This window comes from Xenopus laevis, chromosome 3L (genome assembly GCF_017654675.1).
Source record: "Xenopus laevis strain J_2021 chromosome 3L, Xenopus_laevis_v10.1, whole genome shotgun sequence".
NCBI lineage: Eukaryota > Metazoa > Chordata > Amphibia > Anura > Pipidae > Xenopus > Xenopus laevis.
Genome location: NC_054375.1, coordinates 146136039 through 146162060, shown reverse-complemented (window position 1 = coordinate 146162060; position 26022 = coordinate 146136039). Strand labels below are relative to the sequence as shown.

The following is a 26022-nucleotide window of genomic DNA, read 5'->3' as shown; positions in this document are numbered from 1 at the left end:
CTCATCATTGTGTTGTTGTCTCGTTCAGTTCTCCATAGCATCACAGCTGGTTCAAACGTATGTCTAGGTTTTTATACGTGAAGCTACATGATGGATTGGCAGGCTAAGGTCTCCGAGAATGCATTTTCTAGACCTGATTATTCAAGTTCTACAATGTATCTTTGAGGCGGGTCAGCTTAGTAGAAGCTAACTCAGTCTTGGAACCTCATTAGGAAACTCTTAACAGCATTAGGCTTGGACTGGTCCAGGGGAACACCAGGAAAAAACCCAGTGGATCCCTCTGAACCAGGTCTGCTCCCCATGACACTACAGATTCTCCCCTGCTGCTCCCTTTTGCCCGATCCAAGCCACAAGTGAGTTGAGGATCGTGGTAAAACCTTTCAATGGGCAGATTTTTCAAGGGTCAAAGTGAAAATTCTAATTGTCAAGGTTTTTTTTATGTCAAACTATCAAATTAGACTAGGGAATTGTTAAAATTTGATTTGAGTGTTTTAAAAAATTTGAATTCGATTTTCGAGATTTATCATACACTGGCCCTTTAAGAACTCAAATTTGACTATTCGCCACCTAAAACCTGCCGAATAGCTGTATTAGACTATGGAAATGTCCTGGGATCCATTTGAAGTTGTTTTCAGCCTTCCTGATATTCGAGTTTTTTGCGCCGTAAAAACTTGAATCAAATTTGAAAAACGTGAATTCAATTAGAGTTTTCGGGTCGATCCTATTCACCCGACTTTGAAAAATTTGATTTTTTTAAATAAATTTTAATTGGTCGAATTTCGAGTTCTTGGGAGTTTTAAAAAACTCGAAATTCGACCTTTCATTAAAGAATCGCCAATTGCAAGCAACTTATCGATTGGTCTTCATTATTTATTTTTTATAGTTTTTGAATTATTTGCCTTCTTCTTCTGACTCTTTCCAGCTTTCAAATGGGGGTCACTGACCCCATTTAAAAAAAACAAATGCTCCGTAAGGCTACACATTTAGGGAGTAATTTATTAGAATTCGAATGCTAAAAACGCAAAAAATTTGAGTTTTTTTACTATAAAATTCAAATTTTTAGTGGAAAAAAACCCTTGAATTTTTCGATACTTATTATACCCCGAGGCTGCAAAAAGTCAGAATCCAAAAATAATCTTCAACATGCACTGGGTTTTATACGATAATCCACTTTGGCACTGAACTTTTTTTATTTAAAAATTCGGATTTTCATAAATAACTCCCTATATGTTATTTTTACTTTTTGTTACCCATCTTTCTATTCAGGCCTCTCCTATTCATTCACCAGTCTCTTATTCAAATCAATGCATGGTTGCTAGGGGAATTTAGACCCTAGCAACCTGATTGCTGAAATTGCAAACCGGAGAACTGATGAATAAAAAGCTAAATAACTCAAAAAACACAAATAATAAAAAATGAAAACCAATTGCAAAATGTCTCAGAATATCACTCTCTACATCATACTAACAGTTAATTCATTTAAATAATTTAAAGGAGAAGGAAGAAGCAGGAAGAGGACCGCTCCGTGGTACTTGCTGGTGCAGTTTTCTGCTGATAGGAGCACCAGCCTGGAGTGTCAGGTAAGTAAATACAATCACTTGGTTACACACAAGTGTAAAATGACTTTCCTTCTCCTTTAAGGAAGAATTCATGGTGACAATGGGTCCTGCTAAGTTACAATTACCTACACCTTATTGATAGACCAAACGGATTTTAAGTCAGGAATAGATATTTCTAAAGCATCCTTGGATCACACCAGCTTATCAGTAGGGATGCACTGAATCAACTACTTTGGATTTGGTCGAAACCACCGAATCCTTGAGAAAGATTCACCCGAATACCAAACCGAATCCAAATCCTAATTTGCATATGCAAATTAGGGGTGGGAAGGGGAAAACTTTTTAACTTCCTTGCTTTGTGACAAAAAGTCCCTCCCCTAATTTTCATATTGGTTCAGCCAGGCAGAAGGATTCGGCCGTCTCCTGCTGAAAAAGGCCAAAACCTGGCCGAGTCCCGAACCGAATCCTGGATTCAGTACATCCCTACTTATCAGAAATATCCCTAATATTGTTACATTCAGTTGGTGGTTTGATCCACATTTCTTAGATTCCTGCATTTAAGGCTCACAATCACTTTTATTAATTGCACTATTATTTTATTTTTATGTAGAGCAACTTTTATGCATTTCTACCCAAGCCATAACTTGTGTACAAGTGATTTAGGCACAGAAAAAAATCAGATTGATCATTCTCCAGATCTTTGGATGAAACTTCTTCTACTCTCGAGGGATGCCTCGTGTCAGGGCCATGGGGAGTTTAACCACCAGCCGTATTATTCGCGCCATTATAAAAGTACCTGCTATCTGGCATGGAAAAGAATAATTTTACATTTTTATGGACTAAGCATTCATTTTGGAGGTTTCCTTTATGAAGAATAGTGTTCTATTTTGGGCGTATGCCTTAAAACTCAAAACTTGAATGGATTGGTCTTTCTAAAGCACAACGGTGCCAAGGTGTTATTTGCATATATATATAGGTATGGGACCTGTTATCCAGAACGCTCGGGGCCAGGGGTTTTCTGGATAATGGATCTTTCCATAATTTGGATCTTCATACTACTACAGGTATGGGATCCATTATCCGGAAACCCATTATCCAGAAAGTTCCGAATTACGGAAAGGCCGTCTCCCATAGACTCCATTATAATCAAATAATCCAAAATTTTAAAAATGATTTCCTTTTTCTCTGTAGTAAGAAAACAGTTGCTTGTACTTGATCCCAACTAAGATATAATTAATCCTTATTGGAAGAATTTGGTTTATTTAATGTTTACATGATTTTCTAGTAGTCTTAAGGTGTGAAGATCCAAATTACGGAAAGACCCGTTATCCAGAAAGCCCCAGGTCCCGATGATTCTGGATAATAGGTCCAATACCTGTACTAGAAAATCATGTAAATATTAAATAAACCCAATAGGCGGGTTTTGCCTCCAATAAGGATTAATTATATCTTAGTTTTATTATTACAGAGAAAAAGGAAATCATTTAAAAAAATTTGGATTATTTGGATAAAATAGAGTCTATGTAAGACAGCCTTTCCGTAATTTGGTGCATTCTGGATAATGGGTTTCCGGATAACGAATCCCAAACATGTACAGTTATATTCCCCCCAAAATGATGAGTGAAAAATTTTGCCATGTACAGATTCACCGTAACTGTCCACATTTCGCCAGCAGTGGAAGTGTGAAACCGGCTTGTTACGACAAAACAAAAATGATGAGCGACTTATCTTTCCCCTCTCCTTCCACATCAACCAAAGGGATCTGAGCCGTCCCACTGTCTGTGACATACACATAAATATGTAGTTTATTCATTTTAATGTGGGATACAAAGCACCCAGATATTATCTGTTGGTGGTAAGATTTATTATTAGTTGCTAGTTATAGTGTAGTAGTAGTTACCATTACCAGTCGACCAGAGATAATGTCAAAAATCACAGAAAAGTTTACAAGAAATTGGCAACACAGGAGCCTTATTTTCTATTGAAAAAGCAGTTGTAGCCTAGGGGATAGGAGTCCTGTAACAATTTCAGCAAACTTAGGTATGGATGGAGCATATAACTTGCAAATAAATATTCATTGAATCACAACATGTTCAGATCACAAGGATCCTTTTTCAAGTGAAGGTACAAAATTACAAACACACCTTATAAAACCAACCCCACCTTACAGCTCCACCCCTGTAGCTGAAAAGGATAGGTTCCATAAATAGCTTTCCAAACTTATTATCATCTGTCATTGGCCTATTCTGCAAGATGATAATAAGTTTGGAAAGCTATTTATGGAACCTATCCTTTTCAGCTATAAGAAGGGGAAAAGTATCAGGGATGTTTTGTGTCCAGCAGTGCATCAAAAAGGAAATAAACAAAGGTTTTTTTGGGATTCCAAAAAAAGGCACATTCCCGTGCTTAAATTGTGTATGCTGTGTCTCCATTATAAAAGGTGATAGTATTGACCATCCAACACAAGGTACAAAGGTTAAATGACATGACTATGCTGCCTGTGACTCCAAAGGTGTCATTTATATGCTCAAATGCCCATGTGGGCTAATATATGTGGGACAGACAGCAAGGAGCATCAAAACTAGGATTAAGGAACACAAAGGTATTTCAATACAGCAAAGCATTCACATGGGCAATTAAAATGGGCTATATTGGAGGTAGTCCAACCACTGAGTAGAGGAGGCAACTTTAAATAAAAGATGTTACAAAGAGAGGTGAATTGGATCTTAAAACTAAATTCGTTAGCTCCGAAAGGTTTAAATGAAACCTGGAGCATAAAATGTTTTTTGTAAATAGTGTCTGATATTAAAAACGTTGAGTCCTTTGATACCGGCCCACATACCTTATTGATCTAAAAGTTGGGGCACGGTAAGGTGTGTTTTTTCTACTGACCCTAAATTACAGTGTATATAATTTGTTAGGTTGAATTTTTCCGACAAAAATTTTTTTTGGTTGTAATTTACAGTGTCTTTACACTGAATTTGGGTATAATTCCCATTTGATTAGGTATAATTCCTAATTTTAAATGCCATGTTTATGGATTACAATGGTAGGTAGACTTTAATGTGAGTAGTACCTAAGTTTATCTTTGCAGCTGTTTTATGCAGTTTGTTTTAGTATTGCAACATTTGTTGCTAAATGTCATACAAGTTACCAGGGTTAAAGGGGAAGGAAACCTAGTTGGCACAAAAACCCTCCCCCCCCCTCCCGTGTGTTGCCCACCCTCCCTCCTCCCCCCTGGCCTACCTGTCCCGCTGGGCGAATTCCCCTAACTTGTTACTTACCCTTCTGCGCAGGTCCAGTCTACGGAGTTCACCGACGACATCTTCTTCCAAGCGATCTTCCTAGGAGCATTCCGCCGGTACGATCTACTGCGCATGTGCCAAAAGTCCATTGTGATTTCTGGCGCATGCGCAGTAGATCCGTACCGGCGAAATGCTCCTACTGCGCATGCGCCAAAACGCCGATCAAAGCAGGAAAAAGATCGCGTGGAAGAAGATGTCGTCTGTGAACTCCCTGGACTGGAACTGCGCAGAAGGGTAAGTAACAAGTTAGGGGCATTTGCCCAGCGGGACGGGTAGGCCAGGGGGAGGAGGGAGGGGGGGAGGGTTTTTGCGCCAACTAGGTTTCCTTCCCCTTTAAGGAGACTGCCTCATACAGATTTAGATACACAAAAGGAATCCTGGGAATGAATTCCAAACAAGCTCCAAGAAAATCCCATTTACATGGGTTTATCCTATAGGCTAAATCTCACCCACTGGGTTTTTAAAGCAGAAGCCAGGATAATAGCTGATCAGATTCCCAACTACAGACCGGTTTCGCCTTTCTTGAGGCTCATAAAATTGGCTATTTTAATGTGCAACATTTTATGTTACAGTGTGTCAAGTTGTGTATCACTCATTTAAATTAAAAAGTGGATAATGTTTTTATTTGGGCAGCTATGATTATTCACAGTTTTTTGGACACTCTATTGTTTGGACATTAACTTTGGAGTACTTAACGAGCGGAAGAAGGAATTACTTGGAAGCACTTACGAATTTATTACACTAATTTACAGGGGTGGAGCTGTAAGGTGGGGTTGGTTTTATAGGGTGTGTTTGTAATTTTGTTACATGGTGCATTGGCAGCGCACACTACTATTTTTTATTGTTGAAGTTTACTAAGCCTTGTATGGCGGTGCGTAAGATGGATACGGGTCAATAGAGTTAACAATTTAAAGATCTTATTTTTCGCACTCTGTAAATTACTTTGTGCGGTATATCTTTAATAAACAATTAATTAATTATGGGAGTACAATAAATTCAATTAATTGAGGTTTTTTTTTATTTCATCAAACACAAAGTAATACATATTAAATATTATACAATAATAATTCATCAATTTATAATCAATTCAACAAAATTCATGCGTAAAAATCAATTTCATGTTAGCACCAACAGTTTAAATTAATTATAGCAGCGTTCTTAAATGATTGATTAAATTAAAAATGAGGCATTAGGGAGGTGAATATTCTCATATTCCTGGTCCAGCATTCCTTATTTTTAAGCAGTTATTAGTCCAGTACTCAACAGTTCTTATCAGAGTCACAATAAACCAATTATTTGTTGCAAGGAGATGACACTGTATCGAAGTAAAAAATTCGTTTCTACTTAGTTGCCACTAATGCGATACATTGTTTCAATATGCAGGTAGATAATGTGGCCGCTTCAAATTTATTCTATGAAGCGCTTAACATTCCTGTTAAATGAGCGCTAATGTTCCGGAATATTTGTAGCGCAACCGGCTCAGATAGATGCAATTTAAATATATTGTCAATCGCCATACATTCATCCACGAGTCAGGTATACTTTACCACCACGGCATCATTTCAATGCAGTTCATGTAGCGGTTTCATCGCTGGCGACTCCATCCAGGCTGACAGCTTAAAAGGCATGTAAAGTCTAAAATAGAATAAGGCTAGAAATGCTGTATTTTGTATACTAAATATAAACATGAACTTACTGCACCACAAGTCTAATCAAACAAATGATTTTTGCTTTCAAAGTTGGCTACAGGGGGTCACCATCTTGTGACTTTGTTATACATCTTTGCAAGACTAAGACTGTGCACATGCTCAGTGTGGTCTGGGCTGCTTAGGGATCGTCATAAACAAAGCTGCTTGAGTTCTGCATGGCTGGGAAGTAAGGCGGGGGCTCCCCCTGCTGTTCATAAGTATGATTGTTTCCCTGCTCAGCAGTTAGGGACCATCTGACAATTCCTATCCACAGCAGTAAATGAAGGGAGAATTTCACTGCATACAGTCTGGTTTCTTATAAGAACAGTACACATTTTTTAATTAAAGTATATTGGAGATAGGTTTCTTTTTCATTAAAGAAAGTAAAAATTGGATTTTAGTTTTTTGCCTTTACATGCCCTTTAAGAGCTGATTGCAGAACACCGCTGCTATAATTAATTTAAACTGTTGGTGCTAACATGACATTGATTTTTACACATGAATTTTGTTGAAATGATGAATTATTATCGTCTAATATTTAACATTTATTACTTTTTCTATGATGAAACAAAAAAACCTCAATGAATTGAAGTTATTGTACTCCAATAATTAATTAATTATTTATTAAATATATACTACATAATTTACAGAGTTTGTAATTTCGTACCTTCACTTGAAAAAGGATCCTTGTGATCCGAAACATGTTGTGATTCAATAAATATTTATTTGCGGCAGAGTCTGCGAGTTATGTGCTCCATCCATACCTACATTTGCTGAAATTGTCTGTGGGTCTTCTGGTGTGGCCTGACTGGAGAGTGAGCACCAGTGTCGGACTGGCCCACTGGGTGACCAGGAAAACTCCCGGTGGACCCAGGTGTCAGTGGGCCCTAGTGCTCCTAAATAGTGATGGGCGAATTCGCGGCAAATTTGCGCAATTAGCCGCCAGCGAATAAATTCGCGAAAGGCCCTGAAAATTCGCGGAAAAATTCACAGGCGTCCAATATATTTTTTTCGGAAAAACGGACGCCGGCGTCAAAAACGAGACGTCGGAGCCGTTTCGCAAATTTCGCTCAAAATTTGCGCATTTTTCGGCAAAACGGCGCAAATTCGCCCATCACTACTCCTAAACATTTGACGTATTTCATGCCCATTCCCTGTTTCTATGAGAACAAAGAGGCTAAATAGATGGAATAATAGGTTATAGTATGTATAACTAAAGAGACTAGGAGAATAGAGGTTGAGTGAGGAGAGGAATAATAATAGTATTGGGAGTGGGCCCCTGGTCTAAAATTTCTTGGTGGGCCCCTGGTGGTGTAAGGTTTTTGTGTGGGCCCCTGGTGTCCCAGTACGACACTGGTGAGCACAATACCCAGGTGAAGGCGACTGAATGAATTTGCTGAAAGGAGTCCAGTAACAATGCAGGGCTTGTGTGTAGCAGTGTACTGAACAACAAATGCATGGGATTTTGCTCTAACAAAGCAGGAACAAGGTGCCATGAAAAAAAAAACGGTCATACTCTAATGTAATTTGCTACAAAAATAGTGTGCGGCAAAAAAGTTTTGTGAATTTTTCTCCATATCGCGTATTTTTCAGCACCGGAGACCCGGGTTCAATGCTCAAATATAGGTCTTTCTTGTTAAATTTCCTGGGTGCTTCTAAATTGCTGTTTTGCCTTCATGTTCCAGTCCCTGACCTCCTACTTGGATTTTGACTCTGCTAATCGCTGCCTGCCCTGATCTTTGCCTGTACACAGCTTTCTCCTTAATCCCAACTCCAACCTTCTAAAGCCACTAGGCCCAGACACACACACACTGTATAACTCTTGTAACTGGGGGAACAATTGCTTTGAAATGTGATCTCTAGCTCCTAAATACCATTCTGCCATTCCTATAGAATTACCCCTGATTTGGATACAAGTTCGTTAGACTCAATGCAGTTTTACTATTACAAATACATGTAGTATGAAATATTACCATTGTCTTTTCATTGTTCATAAGGATGACATTGATAAGGTTACTGCCTATGAATAAGTGCCTGTGGGTGCGAAACGCGTAAGGCGAATTGGTCTATATGCCTACTTTTTTTAATATTTATGATGAATAAAAAGTGAATCTAAAATAGTGGATTCGGTGCATCCCTAGTTTTAAAATTATTTACGTTCATCTTCTGACCCACCTTTCAAATAGGGGTCACTGACCACATCTAAAAAACAAATGCTCTGTAAGGCTACACATTTATTATTATTGCTACTTTTTATTACTGATCTTTCTATTCAGGGCCTCTCCTATTCATTTTCCAGTCTCTTATTCAAATCAATGTATGGTTGCTAGGATAATTTGAATCCTAGCAACCAGATTGCTGAAATTACAAGCTGGAGAGCTGCTGAAAAAAGCTTAATTACTCAAAAACCACAAATAATAAAAAATTAAAACCAATTGCAAATTGTCTCAAAATATCACTCTCTACGCCATACTAAAAGTTAACTTAAAGGACACATATAGGATAAATGAAAACACCCTCGTTTTGTAGGCAATTAGAAGTAATATATGGTGTTGCTTTTACATGGTGCTAAAAATTAATATTATCTTTACAAATCACCCTTTATTGGAGCTCCCTATAGATGTTCACTGGTCTCTGTCTCCGTGTTTCAAATGAGGGGTGGGCTTGCCCTGCCAGAAGCAAAGTAGGAGGGGGACAGCCAATCACAGCCCTGCAGTCACACAAGCACAGACAGTTCCCAATCAGGTCCTGCTAGCTGCTGATTGGTTCCTGTCCTACAGTGCAGTGAGCTGAGAGCCACCGACTCCCCTGCACAGCCTGGGAATTCAGGGAGCAGGAGGTGGAAGAGAAGGGAGTAGTGATGGGCGAATTTGCGGCATTTCGCCGAAAAATGTGCGAATTTCCAGAGAAATTCGTGAAACGGCGAAAAATTCGCAAAACTGCATCGGCGTCTTGTTTTTGACGCTGGCGTCCATTTTTTGACGCTGGCGTCCGTTTTTTGACGCCGCTGCCCGTTTTTGACGCCGGCGACAATTTTTTTGACGCTGGCAAACTTTCACGCAAATTCGTCGAAAATTTGCGCTTGGCAAATAAATTCGCCCATCACTAGAAGGGAGGGATTATTAGGGGTTTTGCAGAAATATTCAATAAATCAGCTTGAAACACTACTTTATAAGCACAATTCTTCTATATCTAAATGTGTATAACGCACTGGTACATTCTTATTTTTTCCACAATATGTCTCCTTTAAAGGTGAACGCCTATTAATATAGGGATTAAATTAGCCAATAGAAAGGGACGGTTCACCTTTAAATTAACTATTAGTATGTTTTATGTTTCCAATCGGTCTTCATTATTTTTTTTATAGTTTAATTATTTGCCCTCTTCTTCTAACTCTTTCCAACTTTCAAATGGGGGTCACTGACCCCATCTAAAAAAACCCAATGCTCTCTAAAACTACAAATGTATTGTCATTGCTACTTTTTATTACTCAACTTTCTATTCAGGCTTCAGGGTCCAAATTACCCTAGCAACTAGACTGCTGAAACTGCAAACTGGAGAGCTGCTGAATAAAAAACTAAATAAAACAAATAATAAAAAATGAAAACCAATTGCAAATTGTCTCAGAATATCTCTCTCTACATCATACTAGGGGGCAGATTTGTCAAGGGTTGAATATCGAAATCAAAGTATTTTTCACCGAATGATCGAAGAAATATCGAAATCAAAGTATTTTTCACCGAATGATCGAAGTAAAATCGTTCGATCGTACGATTAAATCGATTTTACTTCGTATAATGCTGTAGAAGGTCCCCATAGGCTAACATAGCACTTCGGCAGGTTTAATTTGGCGAAATATTGAAGTCGAAGTTTTTTTAAAGAGATAGTACTTCGATTATGGAATATTCGAACTATTTTTACTTTGAATCGCAGTCGAAGTAAATTCGAAGTCGTAGTATCCTATTCCATGGTCAAAGTATCCAAAAAATTACTTTGAGTTTCGAATCTTTTTACTTCGAAAATTCCCTCGAATTCACTTCGACCCTTGATAAATCTGCCACCTAAGAGTTAACGCAAAGGTGAACAACACGTTTAATGCAGTTTCATCACCTAAGGACACATATGATTATTCATGAGCAGTAGATAAAAATACAAGACATCACATTCCTCCAAGGCCAGAGACAAAAGCAGAGAGCAGAAAATACATCCACCATAGCAGGAAGATATCACACACTGTTCTCTTTCCCCTCCAGTGCATCTAATTACCTTTGGAACAACAAAATAATTACAACCTCTTCAGTCCCAGAATTAAAAAGAGAGGGTGCAGTGAAATATTCATTACTGGCGAGGAAAAGATCCTCGGTACCATCATATTAACATTAACTCACATAATATGTTATATCACTAGCGGAGCTGTATACACTAATAGGCACCACAGTTGGGGGCACATTTACTAAGGGAATATCGAGGGTTAATTAACCCTCGATATTCGACCATTGAAGTAAAATCCTTCGACTTCGAAAGCGATTAAATCCTTCGAATCGAAAGGATTTTAATCCATCGATCGAACGATTTTCCTTTGATCAGAAATTACGTAGAAAGCCTATGGGGAAGGTCCCCATAGGCTAAAATTGGTGCTCGGTAGGTTTTAGGTGGCGAAGTAGGTAGTCAAAGTTTTTTTTAAAGAGACAGTACTTCGACTATCGAATGGTCAAATAGTCGAACGATTTTTAGTTTGAATCGTTCGATTTGAAGTCGAAGTCGCAGGTCGAAGTAGCCAATTCGATGGTCGAAGTAGCCAAAACCTGTTGAAATTCGAAGTTTTTTTCATTCTAATCCTTCACTCGAGCTTAGTAAATGTGCCCCCAGGTGTACCGGGACAACTGAACCTGTAAAGGAGAAGCATTACCCAGAATCCTTTTCTTGTGAAAGGGGCACTACATTGGTAGGCGCTTGTGAATGGCTAACCTTGCAGGAGCTGGGTGGGTATATTGGTTGTGCTTGAAAAGATCTCATACAGAAGTGCACATATACAAATACTTAACGTTCTTCATTCAGCTACAATTTTGCTCCTCAGTTCTTTGCACTTTCTTGTCAACTGAGATATGGAAACAGTTACCACCGTTTTTTTATTATTAGATTCCCTTTGATGTTTTGTCTAGGGATGTAGCGAACTGTTCGCGCGAACTTCGACCGTTCGCGTCCGCCAAATGTTCGCGAACGTCGCGCGATGTTCGCATTTTGCATTCGCGTTCGATTCGAATACAAATCGTTCGACCATTCGACCATTCGAATTCCTTCGACCGCTAAAAATCGAACGATTTCCATTCGTTCGAACGATTGTAAGCATTCGATCGAATGAAAAGCATTTGATCGAATGCTTCGATCGTTCGATTCGAATGAAAATCGTTCGATCGAACGATTAAAATCCTTCGATCGTTCGAATAGAACGATTTTAGCGGGTGTTCGAAGTTAGCGAACTGTTCGCGAACGTTCGCATTTTTTGCCGGTGTTCGCGAACGGCGTTCGCGAACACCAAATCGGCAGTTCGCTACATCCCTAGTTTTGTCTTTTAAAGGAGAAGGAAAGCTGCCAAGAGACTAGCCACAATAGTGCAAGCTAGAATACTATATTTATTCTGCAGAATGTTTTACTATACCTGAGTAAACAGCTCTAGACACTGTCTCTGTTTGTTTAGGATAGAAGCTGCCATATAACCTTTGTGTGACATCACTTCCTGCCTGAGTCTCTCCCTGCTCACTTACAGCTCTGAGCTCAGATTACAGCAGGGATGGGAAGAGGGAGGGGGAGAGGAGCAAACTGAGCATGCTCAAGCCCTGCCTTGGTGGTTTAAGCTGAAAACAGGAAGTCTGATACAGAAGCCCATGGCTGAATGTTTTTTGGAGTACTCTCCTTCCCCCTTACATTTGGCACCTAAACTTTACAGTGGGCACATGTGTAGGGCAATATAAGACCTCTATTTTATTTTATTAAGGTTCCCTGGCCTTGTGTAGTGTAATTTAGTTGCTGCAACATATACGTCCATTGTACTTTAACTGCAGGCTGTATGCTAATTAGGCATCGCTAGCGTAACTTCGGACTGCTTATTGTATTATCGCAAGCGCAACTCGGCAAGCGTTCGGTAACCTGTGCGCAACTTTGGATCTTCTTGAATTTGCGCAGCCCTGTCGAAACTACGCCTTGCGAAGTGTGGCAAAGTGCGGTGAAGCAGTTGCTAACGCATTTTCCCGGCTTAGTGAATTTGCCCCTTGGATTTTTACTATTGAGTGCTGTTCTCATATCTGCCACTAGGTCACTCTTTACTGCTGTACTGCAAGTTGGAGTGATATCACCTCCCTCCATTTCCCCCCAGCAGCTTAACAACAAAACAATGTGAAAGTAACCAGATAACAGCTCCCTGACACCTGCATTCCTAAATATACACCCATACCACACCTAGTGGTAGATATGAGAACAGCACTCAATAGTAAAAGTCCAAGTCCTGCTAACCCAAGTTGCCACTCCTTCATCTTACACTGAGTAGGAGAAATAATAGCTCATCTAAAAGCAGTTCCATTGTGAAGTTCTGGCTGTTCCTGAAAGCTAAGGGTCAGGCAAAATGGCTGCCTACACACCTACAACTAAAAAAATAAATTTAATGGTTCAAGAATAACATTTTAAATGGTAGAATTAATTATGTGTAATGCACAAACTTTAATTTATTAATAAAAATTATACCATAAAAATCACAACAGAATCTCTTTAATGAAACACCCCTGCAAGTTTTGAATATTGCTTAATCCTCCTTGCTGCATTCCTCTCCTCTGCTAAAGTCATCCAACCTGCCTTATAGGTGCCAGACTTGATTCCCAGCAACTCAGCTCTGCCGCGGCCCCTCCTTCAGCATTTTTTAACATGCACAGTCACGATCCAAGTCTATAAACGGTTGCCCTAGGGATTCTCTAATTCCTAAATATCTATTCACCATCTCTTTCTTTAGTTTCCCATTTTTGATGCCGTTCAGCCCGGGCACATGGGAAGCTGTCACTTGGGAGACTTGTCTTTTTTCCCCCTAACTGCAAACATTCGAAACCCTAATTGCTATAGCAGCCACCAGCCAACAGAAATAACCATCAAGCACCTTATCGCTTGCTAAAAAAACTCCGGAAACGGATCCTTTGCTCCTATACAGTTTTCTACATCATAAATGGCATAAAGGGACAGCAAAAGCTGATAGACTCGTCTTGGCCCAGGGTATAATTTATTTTAGATCAGTCAATTAGTGTTCTAAAGTGTCTAGTATTGTGGATGCCATCATATGCAATTACTTATCTTGAGGTTTTGAAAATTAAAAGGTATGCACATAAATCTAAACGTTCCATTTTGCAGTTGCAATTAACCTACTGCCTGTAAAACATAAATACCTTCATTGGCATTTTTATTTCTTACAGTATATAGGTATATATTATACATTATAGTAATGCTTTGCCTGTCAGATTGTCTCTCTCTGCCACTCCAAGCTGGAGATTTATTGGGCAAATGGATAGGGCCAAAATGGCAGCAGAAGCTCTTGTGAGCAGTGGGGCCTGTTTTAATCCTGTAGCGCTTGTTTGTTACATTATTATAAGACTCCCTTTTTTGTTATAAATTATTATTATAGCTCTGGTGCTCCATAAATAAATAACAATGAACTTTTCTGATATATAGGCAAGGTTTCCTCCAGATATCCATTATGACAGTTGGAAAATCCCAATGGAAATTGGTCAGATTTAGTGATGGGTGAATTCGTGGCAATTTCGCAAATTTATTTGCCGGGGGTGAATCGCAGGAATTCACTAGTCAGATTGGGACATGGATGTGGTCCTCTTATAATGGGTAGACAAAGAATCCCATTTGGCCAAAATCTAGTATGGCACAGTAAAGTGTAGGTGTGGCTTTCCCAACGTAATCATTATTGTATTCGCCAGTGTATGAGACCAAAGTGATGCCAACCATAAACACACTGTTCCTTTTCTTCAGTTAGGTTTGTTTTGCAGTAGACTGGGGCCCAATTCAAATTTTCATCCGATTTTCATGATTTTTTAATGACTTCAATATCACTGAATAGTGAGGCGGAGAGATGTTCTGCCACCAACAGGTTATGTAATGAACTCTGATCTTTAATACACTTTTTTCACTTTTTTATACAACGAGTGCTGCCTTTTTCCTTGTCTACTTTGTATATGTATGGGAAGCCCACGGAAGTTTCCCTAAAGGCGCTGCACCAACCACACCTGTTAAGCTGAGGATACAGTGAGTGCTGCTAAATACTTGTCTTTTATATATATATATATATATAACAAACAAGGGAAAGTTGTGCTCACCACTAGTTTTTAAAACCATTAGGCGGGGGTGCAATGAGGGTGTGACCACAAAATACATATAGACAAATACAAGAGTCCTCTGCACTCAACCCATTATCAATATATTTAAGACAGAGACATTTTGTGCATACTGCTACTGAAAAATGCCTTACCCTTTAAACAAAACAGGGATTGTTTGTCCATATATTGCAATATATTTAAGCTGAACAACTACGTCACACTCATCCCATATCTGGCCAGTCCTATGCTTAATATATATAGATATCACTCCATTGTGACCTTCTTTATGGAAAACAAACTGTTTGGTGCAACAGAATAATTACCCTCCCTCTAAATGGCATTTTTGGGAAAAAGTGAGCTCATTAACCACTGTGTATTCTAGAGTAATACTGTATGTAATAAAAACAATAACAGAGCAGAGTTTAAATGCGAAGTGTCTAGAGCTAAGGAAGATAAAAGAAGATTCTGCGGTTCTGTTCTCAGCCTTTTATTGTGACATTTCTATTCTATGTGTACTGTATATTGTGAGTGGGTCCCTAAGCTCAGTAAGTGACAGCAGCACAGAGCATGTGCAGTGAATCAGCAGAAAAGAAGATGGGGAGCTACTGGGGCATCTTTAGAAACACAGATCTTTACTGCTAAAGGGTTGTGGTTGCCTTGGGCTGGTACAGAAGCACAAAACATAATGTACAACATTTCTAGCTACTTCTTTAGTTAAGCTTTACTTCTTCTTTAAGGCACCCACCTGTATGACATCTCTCCTCTAGGGATGAGTGAAATATTTTGATTGGTCTCGCTGCGGGAAAAACGCCCCTTACATTCTAATGTACAGTTAAAAAAAAATTTTGTGCAGATTGAAAAATGTCGCACTTAAAACGACTTTTTTTTGCCGTTTGGCAAATTTTCAGTGACAGAGGTCAGATTCGCCCATCACTCCCCTCTTATGCTTCCCTTGAAAAGAATTGCCCAAAGTGAGTCAGGGGTCTTTTTTTCTTTAACAAATTCTTTTTTATCAGCTGCTGCAGCAGAGTCCTTCTTCATTCAAAAATTAAAAGATAAAATGAGATACGGGGCACATAAATCAATTAGGAAAGTGTTATTTATTTGTGCTTGGGCATCTCCCCTTAGTCCTCTGTTTCTTCCATCATCTTTGCACTGTTCATTGCCACACCCTCATTGCTCTGTTTTGTAATAATACCCCACATGACCCAATCGCTGCGCTTCGTTATCTCTATCAGTTTGTGGTTTTGGTTCTTAATCTTGCTTACAATATCTGTGAATATATTTTATCTGCCTTCGATCTGGACACATTACATTTTAGCAGACTAGGCAGTTACTCTGCTCTATTCTTGATTTTAATACATTTCACGGTTTCTCTAGTAGACACTGTGGTTGCTATGGTGACTGAGATGACTTTTTGCAGCCATTTCCTTTTGGAGGGAGGAGAGTGCTCCTCTTTGTTGAGATATATATATAGACAAATATAAGAGGTCCTCTGCACTCAACCCATTATCAATATATTTAAGACATATTTGAGACATTTTGTGCCTACTAAAAAATGCCTTACCCTTGTCCATATATTGCAATATATATAAGATGGCCAACTACGTCAAAGTCATCCCTGGTATGGCCAGTCCTACACTCAACTTGCATCTGATTCATTAAGAATTCTATTGTTTTACCTGCAACTTATTTGCTGCTTTCAAGGTTAAAACCCCCAACCTTGGTTGCCCTTTTATTGGCCACCACTGGGATCACCTGATTATACCTGGAATGGGTGGGAGCTACAATGCGGAGCTGGTCTATGCTCCTGTATAAACTATAACAAACAAGGAAAAGTTGTGCTCACCACTAATTTTTAAAACCATTAGGTGGGAGTGTAATGAGGCTGTGATCACAAAATACACAGAGTTGGACGCCAGGGGTTCTTTGCAAAACAGTAGAACAGGTTTTATTCCGGCATAAAGTGCCACAGGGTTATCATTCTCACACATGAGGTAGTCAAAGTAGATTCTCCAAATACATTCACAGGTGTAGCAGAGACAGCATATAAAGACACCACACTTGGAAGAGCATAGGAAGTTGGTAGGGATCACTTTCCAGGGTTTCAGTATCTCAAGTGGCCCGGATCCTCTACAGCAGACGTGGAACAGGGATAGAACAATGACCTGATTCCCTTGTCAGTACTGTGGTCCCTTCACTACAGGCAAAGCAGAACTTGGGGGAGAGCTACTCCCTTCTATCCTCCTTGTTGGAGCTTCAGTTGCTCTGTCTAGCTAAGTCTCACTGTCTCTATAGAGTGCTATAACAGGAGCTAAACTACACACTGGCTTCACCTCATTCACAGGGTCCCTGTACCCCAACTTCACTAAAGGGGTTGTCCCTTTAGGGCCTAACACTTGTGGGCCTTGTTGACTCCAAGCTCAATGGACACCTACACCCAGATCAACTGCTACAGGCCAAAGAGGAATGACCTCCCACTGCAAAGCACTTTGTTACATTGATGCAGGACATGGTCATCAACCTACAGCCAATGAAATGCAAATAAGGTACCAAATGTTACATGGGTTTTAACCCAGCAAAAGGGAAAGGAGGCACTGGCAAGGGAATGAAGCCATAAAGGCCATTACACTTATGGGTCCATATATATATATATATATATATATATATATATATATATATATATATATATATATATATATATGGTCCACAAGAGAGGATCAAAGATAGAAGCTGGTCAATGATATTACCTTTCCCTACATCTGACTCCTAACCTCACTTATTGGTAGAGAATGAATGAATATTATTATTATACCTCTTTATTTGTTTTAAGGTAACAGACCAAAGACATTTAAGGGAATCATAACAAACTTGCCAGAGGGGTCAGTTTTGGCCTCAATATTCCTGTTTTTCTTTATTCCCTCTCATTTCTGCAAGTGTGACCCCCCCGAAGGTTCTAGTCACCTCAAGAAAACTGATAAATCACAGACAAATCTCAGTTTGTGGGAGACTAGGACTAATTAGGGGAGATGTCTGTTTTATTTTGATCTTCGAATCCAACCCATTGTATTACTGCTACTTTTTATAACTCATCTTTCTATTCAGTCCTCTTCTATTGATTTTCCAGTCTTTTATTCAAATCAATGCATGGTTGCTAGGGTCGTTTGGACCCTAGCCACCAGATTGCTGAAACTGGAGAGCTATTGAATAAAAAGCTAAATAATGCAAAAACCACAAATAATAATAAATGAAAACCAATTTCAAATTGTCTCAGGATATCACTCTCTATATCATACTAACAGTTAATTTAAAGGTGAACAACCCCTTTATTAAATGTAATTAGAGGAACTTCCAGTGTAACCCAGTATTCCCCATGTAATGTAGAAGCATCAGACTGGCTCACCTGGGTAGCAGGAAAACGGCTGGTGGGAAAAAGTATATATTTGCTTCTCCTACTGATCCAGCCATTTGGCCTTGCATGCCTATGCCATGGTCATTCTCATTTGTTTATGATAGGGAACTAATGAGAAATGGAAGGAATGATAGTAGAAGGAGAATAAAGAAGATAAGTGAAGAGAGAGGGAAATATTGGGCAAAGTTTAGAGAAGGAGACTTTCTGACCATAGGGCAGGAGGCTCCAGTGTAAATGAATGCAGACCAGTAACTTAGAACCACCTACATATCTCTCTCTCTCTCTCTCTCTCTCTCTCTCTCTCTCTCTCTATATATATATATCTATATATATATATATTTACACTGGATCTTCCTTACTGGCTCTAAAGCGACATCATCTCTCAGTCTAAAAGAAGTTCAAGAGCCAAATATAATGTTGGTTTAGCGCATGGGTGTTTATAGGAGAGCAGCTGTACACAAGCATTACTGCACCATGCACAATGCCAAACATCTAGAGAACTGGCTTGACGAGATGGGAGAGGCCTGCACATGGCCCTGAAATCAACCCAACTGCATCTGAGGAAGGAATTGGAATATTAACCACAAGTCAGACCTGATCACCCAACATCAGTGCCAACCTGCTCTTGTGGCTGAATGGAAACAATCCCACCAGCAATGCTCCAACATCTAGTGGAAACCCTTCCCAGAAGAATAAAGGCTTTTATAGAAGCACAGAGAGGATCAACAACCAATGGTTTTGGAATAGATATGACAATATTTGATAAAATGTTCCTGGCAGGGTCAGACTGGGCAGGCGGGGCACCGGGAAAAAACCCGGTGGGCCCCCGGCTGTCGTGGGCCCCGCCGGCCCAGCCCTTCTTCCTGTATAGTCTTCCTGCGGCAAGTTGCGAAACCGTGGCAGGGGGTCTAGAGGGGGGCTGTGCGACAGCAGCCCCAGGCCCCCCAGTCCGACCCTGGTTCCTGGTTCTGCTTATGTTAATTTCCTTCTGTGCAAAATAATCAGGCCTTGACTTATATGGCAGAGTAATTGCCATGGAAGAAAAATTGCAGCTCTTAGAAAAATTAGAAATAAATGAAAAAAGCAAATGTAAAAATTTTCCCCTTTTCACCATCAAAAACAATTATTCTAGTCAGCACTAAATGATTAACACATATACACCTTTATAATCAAATAATTAAACATTTTTAAAATGATTTACTTTTTCTCTGTAATAATAAAACAGTAGTTTGTACTTGATCCCAACTGAGATATATGGTAATTAATTCTTATTGGAAGCAAAACCAGCCTATTGGGTTTCATTCATGTTTAAATTTTTTTCTAGTAGACTTACGGTACGGAGATCCAAATCACGGAAAGATCCCTTTTCCAGAAAATTCCAGGTCTGGATAACAGGCCTCATACCTGTAGAGAGAGAGAGAGAGAGAGAGAAAGAGAGAGATATTCCCTTAGTGTTTGTAGGATAGGGGTGATTAAAGAGTGTTCGTTGTGGTGGGCCATTAAATAATTCACAATGGCCTCATACATAGACCATAGACATCCAACCTGACAATTGTCTGAAATGATGAGATTTTACTTGAACTTTTCTCACTGAATTGAATCTGGCTCATTGTTTTCTGTTCCTTTGGACAAGTGGATCCAAGAAAAAAAGAAGAGGGGTGCCATATATGCCCAGGCAGTGAAGCCATATGATTGAGAACAGCCAAACTAACTAGCTCTGTGCACGACTTAACAAACTGAATTTGTGTTGGAATGGTTCAAGCAGAATAGAAACAACAAACCCAACTGATGGCACAACAGATGACCAAAATCCCTCTCCATACTCATCACTAACTTTTTTTTTTAAATTAAAACTTGAGAAGGTCCTTAAAAAGGTCCCGTTTGGAGGCAGAAAATGAGCATGCGTGTGTGTGTAAGTGCTGGTACATATGTGAGCATATATATGTGCGGGGGTCCTTAAAGCAAAGTGTAACATCGGCGTTATTGTAACTGTTGCTGTTGGCGCTCCTCTGAGCTAGCTGATAAGTCTGGCAGTGTAGAAATAGCTTCAAAATCGTTTCATTTTACCCCTTGGCAACGCTTCTTGCTCTCCTAAGGCAAAGCACAGTTCTCATTGCCAGCTGTATCAACCGTTCCTGGCCAGAGGGCCACTTACTTTCCTTTTTTTGGACAGAAACGTCCATGGGTCCTTGGGGCTCTATTTGCAGAGTGACTCAGCTGCACTTCCATTGAAGTCCATAGATTAGCTGCTAGGCAACTGCTACGAGGCAGACAGACATTTGGCAGTCCTGTGGCAGAAGGGAATCAGGAAAACAATTTCCTCTCAGATAGTTGACATTGCATGCACAAACTGCCTGGCAAGAAGGCGTGGGCTAAAAACTGCCGGTTGGATAGGGGCAGCATGTCCAGCCATTATCCATGTGACTCCTGGCTAGTAATAAATGCCTTGTAATAGCCTATGTGTATAATCGGTTTCTAAGCAGTGTAAAGCACTGTAATTAGATTATTTAACTGAACACAACATGAATACATTGGTTTCTATAATTAGGATTAGAAGGTATAATAGTTTCATTAATTAAGTCTAATCAAAAAATTCCAAGATGAAATGATTTGTACAGTGTAAATAGAGTCGTTATAAAGGATAAGGTTTTGGGCCAGACGTTTCAGAAATGGGTTCTGGAAATGCAGGAACCCGGGCCAAGGGAAAGAAATCTATATGAATCCACTTGGCTTAACCCCTTTACTATGTTTAACCACAGCTGAATGGCCAAAGTTTATTTAAAAGAACAGTAACATCAAAAAATGAAATTGTTTTAAAGTAATACAAATATAATGCAGTTTCCCTGCACTGGTAAAACTGATGTGTTTGCTTCAGAAACACTACTATTGTTGATATAAATAAGCTGCTGTGTAGCAATGGGGGCAGCCATTCAAAGGAGAAAAGGCTCAGGTTACACAGCAGATAAGCTCTGTAGAACATAATGGTGTTATCTGTTATCCACTATTTATCCTGTGCCATATAGCCGTTTTTCAATTTCCACCATTGCTACACAGCAGCTTGTTTATATAAACTATAGTAGTACTTATCTGTTATCTACTGTGTATCCTGTGCTTGAATGGCTGCCCCCATGGCTACACAGCAGCTTGTTTATATACACTATAGTAGTACTTATCTGTTATCTACTGTGTATCCTGTGCTTGAATGGCTGCCCCCATGGCTACACAGCAGCTTGTTTATATAAACTATAGTAGTACTTATCTGTTATCTACTGTGTATCCTGTGCTTGAATGGCTGCCCCCATGGCTACACAGCAGCTTGTTTATATAAACTATAGTAGTACTTATCTGTTATCTACTGTGTATCCTGTGCTTGAATGGCTGCCCCCATGGCTACACAGCAGCTTGTTTATATAAACTATAGTAGTACTTATCTGTTATCTACTGTGTATTCTGTGCTTCAATGACTGCCCCCATGGCTACACAGCAGCTTGTTTATATAAACTATAGTAGTACTTATCTGTTATCTACTGTGTATCCTGTGCTTGAATGGCTGCCCCCATGGCTACACAGCAGCTTGTTTATATAAACTATAGTAGTGTTTCTGAAGCAAACGCGTCAGTTTTACCAGTGCAGGACAACACTACATGATATTTTCATTACATTAATATACTGTTCCTTTAACCTTGAAGTATGAATTGCAAGATTGTGGCATTTTCCTGCATGTAAAAATTTACAAAAAATTTTTTACAAAGCCATGAAATTTCACCAAAATTAACACTGGAATCAAGGGAAAGGTGTAATTACAATGCGGTTAGGGTATTTTTAGCTCTGCAATATCATATACATTGCCTTATCTTGTTGTAGAAGCTCCTTTTCATTATGATTCATCTGTTCTTTCCATGCTGCCAATTTCTTCCCAAGGTGCTTGGACAGCTCCTTCCATCGACCAATGAAATCAGAGAGGCAGAGCTTTCCAATCCCATTGGTTCTTGTTTGAAGTTGTTTTTTCTGGCTAAACAGACTGCATTTTTTTGCTGGCTGAACAAATCGCATGTAAGGAGGGTAAAAATAACTTTTATTTTTGTTTGTGAAGATTCTCATTCATCCAGATCATGGTGTATCATGATATACCATAACCTGGATGAATGAGAATCTTCACAAACATAGGAACAAGGGTTACACGTGGCTCTTCAGGCAGGGCCTTCGCTAAGTGGAAGAATAAAGGTGTGGTGTAGTTTAACTACAACTCCCACAGGCTACTATGCAATAAAAATAGAAAGAATGGACGCAAGGAGGTTCTTGCAGTGAAAACAGATGATAACAGTTTATTTGTCAGAGACAAATGATCCACAGGTTTACTCACTATAAGGAGGCACATGCAGTATAAAATACCAGCAGACTAGAACAGGCAGATGAGACAGCTGGGAATGTGACTCCCCTGAGGATGTAATCAAGTAGTAAGAAAGACCTCCAGGCAGATGTACCTTGAAGTGGTCCGGATCCCAACCAGGGAGTCAGGGAGAAGAAGTTTGCCGTCCTATCCACTGTGGTCCCTTCACTAAAGACAATATAGGAGCCTTGGGAAGCTACTCCCTGCTACTAATCCTTGATGGAGCACAAAGCTGCTCTTTCTCTCTCTCCTTACTATCTTACTCTCCTAGAGAGTCTATAACAGATCTAATCCTGTCTCTATCTAACATCGTTCACAGGGTCCCTGCTCCACAACTCAGACACTAGAGGTGCTGGTCCCTCTAGAGTAAAAGGGCTTTACTGGGCCTTGGTGTACCCAGGCTCAATGGGAACTTCCAGAAGGTAAGAACACCAGAAACCAAAGAGGAAGATCCACCCCTTTCTAAACACTATATTGAAGTGTGGTAGGAAGTGGTCATTACACCTCTTGGCCAATAACTGGGATAGGTGAAAGTAAACTAGATACATGGACTTTTGCCCAGCAACTAGGCGGAAAGGAGGAAGGGTAGGGAATTCAAGCCATAGGGGCACATTAACCCCATGGGTCCCTACAATGTTGCAACTTATTTTGGGGATAAAACCCTTATACTTGTACGGGAATAAGAGATAACTTTTATTTTTCATGTGTAAATAGTTGAACGGCCTGCGGCCGTTAGTAAATCGGCGATGTCCCTGCGGGTGGTAACGCTACCGAATTGTCGCCAATGTTTGCCACTTTGCCCTTTAGCAAATCTGCCCTCAAGAGTGAGGGTAGGAAGGCTAGTGAGGAGGAGTGATTCGATTTGGGTAGAATGCTTGAGGCAATTGTACGCCAGGTAGGGAATCTAGTGTTTAGGTGTAGTTAGAGCAGAACCTATGGGAGAAGCTTGACCACTGTATAAGAGGTCACCACAGAGAATCAGGGGCCGGAGGCTTGCAGTGATAACTGATAAGAGGTCATGAAGGGAATGCACAGGCAGGGTGCTGTTGGCCATATAGGACCTCCTATCACTGCAAGACTCCGCCCCTGATTCTCTGAGGTGACCTATTATACAGTGCTCGAGCATCTCCTGTAGGTTCTCCTCTAAACTACACCTAAACACTTGTGCATTCCCTTCATGACTGAAACATAACAATGACCTTGATCCTGAAGGCTTCAGGAAAGAAGCAATGTGAGTGTGTGAGGAAGACTGATAGAGAAAATCTGCAGGAGTATTTTTCATTGCGTCACTCTATCATTGACTCGGTAACCAGTGCCCAGGCCTGTACTCCCTGCAAGAAGCTGTTAATAAAATGTGCCTTGGTTCATCTCAACTTTTTGAGTAATCCTTTCTATAGTAAAGGCCGTTCAGCTACACCTGAAAAATCTGATTTGTGGAAAAAGGATGCCACTGAAAAACACAATTTTTAACATGAAACTGTGCTCTTCCTTTCCATAACCCCCCCATGTAGCAGCAGTACAATGAGATACATTTTATTTTTCCTGCCATGTAAGAAAAGTGAAAAAAAAGTTCACGCCCGTAAATAGATAAAATAATCGAAATGAATGAGAAACGAGTAAAGAAAAATATATAATAAATGTATCAAATAAGAAATAATAACAAATATGAAAGAAATATCGAAATAATTAAAAAAGAAATACATCTTTAAACAAAAGCAAACCTCCAAAATAGCTTTTTCCACTTTTTGTATTAATTTCATTTTTTTTTATTACAGCGTCAGCTTTGTTACTCATTATCCAATTATTGGCAGAAGTTCATTTTCTCTTAATAAGAGGTTCTTTACGCCCCTTATGGAGAAATGGAAGGCAAAGCTTTTATAAATTGCTTTTTAATGAGAATCAAAAGGCCAATGTCGGCAAAGATGAAGTTGCATTTAGCCATATTGGGTTGTCTGGGTCTTGTACTTTCAGTTCCACTTTGAGTTTAATTCCGATATGTACTCTAAAATCGTTCTGTCAATAATTGTATGAAAAGTTTACATATCTCTCTACAACCACGGCAACAAACGTATTTGAAGCCGATTTATATTTATATATTTTGCTCTCTCCTTACATTTGCCAAATAAAAAGTCATTTTTGAATCCATTATTTATTTCATGATAGACACTTGCAACAGGGAACCATCTGGACAGCTCGTTGTTTGCAGCCTTAATTAATTTTATGGCTCGGACTCCTTGAAAATGATTGCAAAAGTGATTAATCATTCTGCACGGTTAAACCTTATTTATTTGCAAAAGCCTTTTTTTAACTGATACAATCTTGGAGCTGTTAGTTACTGTGGGAAGAGGGAGAGGAAGAGGTCACACGTATCATCAGGAGGGATTAAATGCAGAGGTGACTGGAGGACATGTTGGGATGGGCCTACATGTTAAAAGCAACCAGGCAACAACTGTTCTACTTTGCTTGTCTAGGTTGTATTTGCGGCTCTCTCACTGTAAAAGACGTCAGAAAGCAGTGTCGGATTGGGGTGGTGGCTTTTTGCTTTTCACTAAGATTCGTAGTTGCGCCAGGAGCAACTTCACCACACTTCGCCGCACTTCGCCAGGCGTAGTTTCGCCAGCGCTTCGCAAATTCACTAAAATCCGAAGTTGCGCTCAGGGGTAGCGTAAGGTTGCGAAGTTGCGCTAGCGTTGATTCGCTAAGCGAAGCGAAGTTACGCTAGCGATGGTTAATTTGCATACGGCGCCAAATTCAAATTTCAATGGAGGAATACGTATCAGCACTACAAATGCCTGGGAAACCTTCAAAACATCAAATAAAATTTTTATTTTGCCCTACACATGTGCCCACTGTCTAGGTAAGTTGCCATGAGTCAGGAAATGTATGGGGGAATGAGGGGAGCCCCAAAAATTTTTTTCGATCTTTTTCAGCCTATCACCCATAATGTAGAAAACACGCCAGCGTTTTTTGGGACTTAGAAAAATTTTTGACTTTTTTTGAAGCAATCCCTATCTACTCTATTGCGCTTTGCCTGGTCTGAGGTGGCGAAGGATGTCTAGCGTAAAAGGTAGCGTTCAGTACACTGCTCGCGTTAGTGAATTTGCGTAGTTACGTCCGTAGCGAAAATTCGCCAGGCGTAAGGGTGCGAAGTAACACTAGCGAATCTATGCCAGCGTTCGTTAGTGAATTTGCGCAGTAACGAAAATGCCAAACGCTAGCGAAGTAACGCTAGCGTTAGGCACTTCGGCGCTTAGTGAATTTGCCCCTAGTTGTTTCTTCTTTCTCTCCCTTCTGTATTTTTCATC

General features: G+C 39.7%; 1 long non-coding RNA gene across 1 annotated transcript in view; it reads left to right on the top strand.

Moving 5' to 3' along the window:
* LOC121401627 overlaps nt 1–25245 on the top strand; it is a 37029-nt gene extending 11784 nt beyond the window's left edge. Inside the window, exons 2-4 of the long non-coding RNA XR_005966402.1 lie at nt 1495–1580; nt 23037–23139; nt 24493–25245. This is a non-coding gene — a long non-coding RNA (uncharacterized LOC121401627). The remainder of the gene's footprint in view (nt 1–1494; nt 1581–23036; nt 23140–24492) is intronic.
* The last annotated feature ends 777 nt before the right edge of the window (nt 25246–26022 follow it).